This window comes from Falco biarmicus, chromosome 10 (genome assembly GCF_023638135.1).
Source record: "Falco biarmicus isolate bFalBia1 chromosome 10, bFalBia1.pri, whole genome shotgun sequence".
NCBI lineage: Eukaryota > Metazoa > Chordata > Aves > Falconiformes > Falconidae > Falco > Falco biarmicus.
The window spans coordinates 37855964-37858109 of NC_079297.1; positions in this window are offsets into that span (position 1 = coordinate 37855964).

Genomic DNA, 2146 nt, shown 5'->3' on the forward strand with positions numbered 1-2146 from the left:
GAGCACTAAGAAATTTGGATCTGTAGTTCAGGTGCAGGCTTAGTCGAGGGTGACCTCTAAGTCTTGCACAGAAAGGGTATTACCACTCCTATTCTTGAGACAGTAGTGGTGTGTCACTACCCAAGGGTATGTCATTTCTGTTCTGGTTTCTATCATTATTTTGCTTATGCATGCACATAGAGATTTTTAAAAGTGTATCCAAACACGTAACCTACTAATAACCATAAATACCCATCAGATTTTCCAAGTTGTTTTTACTGCAAAACAGGGAGAAATTAAAAATATAAATGCTTGAGATTAAAAATTGAAAAGGAATGCTGTATTCTCAAAAATTAGTCTGTGCTAGGACCTTTGTGAAACAAAATTATTTTCATATAGTCTCTTAAAATGGTTTAGATAAATGTTCACGCAGCTTAATCTGTGACAGCCCATCACAGGGTTCACTATGTTTCCACTCTCCAAAACAGCATGCAGAGTCTGTAGGAGGCCGGGGTGAAGGCAGCTGCCATTGCATGTGTTCCAGGTCAGAGCTCTTGCGGTCCCAGTAAAGCTTTAAGTTCTTGTTCCTTCCACCACAACACCCAGGTTGCCCAGAATACTTCCCCCTGTTTAAAAAGGGTCTCTACCACAGCCCCACCATGCCAGAAAATGCAATGTTCAAGGTTATGCTGGTGACAGTCCCAGAGACAAACTTCCTCCTCAGGGCAGGTGTTTCTCTGGGCCGGTGGGGTTAGGGACACGGCATCTGGGACACTGCCAGCCTTGCATGTACAGTGCAGAGTGGGGCTGGGGGCTTGGAGGTGATGTGCTGGGTCACTGCTGCCGTTCCACAAGTCCTTGCCCTGCAAACACTGCTGGAGATGAGCAGCTTCTGCACAAATACAGGCCTCGAGGAAGGGTAGGACCATGCAAAGTGAGACCACCAGGAAGGAGCAAAGGTGGTCCTCAAGGTATCTCCTATTCACAGGACCGGTCTGTGGTAAGTGTGATGCCCTACCCTACCTCTCATGGTTCAAGAAGTTCCCATAACCCTTTCCCTCTTGCCCTGGCATTCACAGGGCCCCAGCTGGTACCTGCTGAAGGGAAAAGCCGGTCTGGCTATTCTGACTGCTACTGCAGCCACCGGACACCGTCCTCCTAAATGCCAAGCTATGGTTTCTGCTTCTGGGTGGGCTTTCACAACCCTGGGCACGAGAGGTTGTTGCAATTGCAAATCCACCTAGATAGGATTCTCAAGTGCAAGAAAGAGCAATACATAATGGTTCTAACATCCTAGCGCAGCAAACCAGAAAGTCAGCCTCTCTTCTTTAAGCTGAGTCATCTGTTAACACCTCTGACCTGAAACTTGGTTACACTGAATGTCGACAGCTGGAAACTGAAGTATCAGCTCTACGGTACACACCAGCCTCTGACATTGAGAACATCACGCCTTAAAAAGTCATGTTTACAAATAATCAGCTGGCGATCCACTGAGAAAGCTCAAAGGGCCAGACAGTGGAGCCTCAGGGTGCGCAGGCAGCTACAGGCCCACGGAACCACGGCGGCCTGTCCCTGCCGGGGCCTCCGCGCCGGCCCAAACCCTGCTGCCGCGATCGCCCCGCCCGCCGGCCCGGCCCGCGGCCTGACTCCGCCCCCCAGGCGCGCGGCCGGTGCCGTCACCGCCCCCTCACGCCGAGCGGCAGCACCCGCGGCCGCGGCGGGGAGTGAGGCGGCGCGCGGCGCGTACCGGCGCTGCTGCAGCGGCTCTCGGCGGACGGACCCCGCGCGAACCGAGCGCCGGGGCTGTGACGTCACTCCTACGTACACGGAGGAAGCGGGCACGGGTGGTGCCGGACCCGCTCGCTCCTTGCGGCACCGCAGCGGCAGCGCGCGCTCCGGGCCGCCGAGCGGCTCGCGCCCGCTCCGGCAGGGCTGCACGAGCGCTTCCCCAGGCCGCGCTCCTCGCAGAGGCGCGCCGCGGCGCTCGGGCTGTTCGGCTCCGGGCTGGCGGGCCCCCGGCAGGGCACGGGGACCGGCCCAGCTGAGCCCACCGCCTCCGTCGAGCCGGCCCTCGGCCGGCACCGCCCACCTGCCCGGCGGGGCGGCCCCGGGAGCGAGAGGTCGAGCAGTGCAAGGCAGTTCGTTCTGCATTTTCAGTTGCGCCACG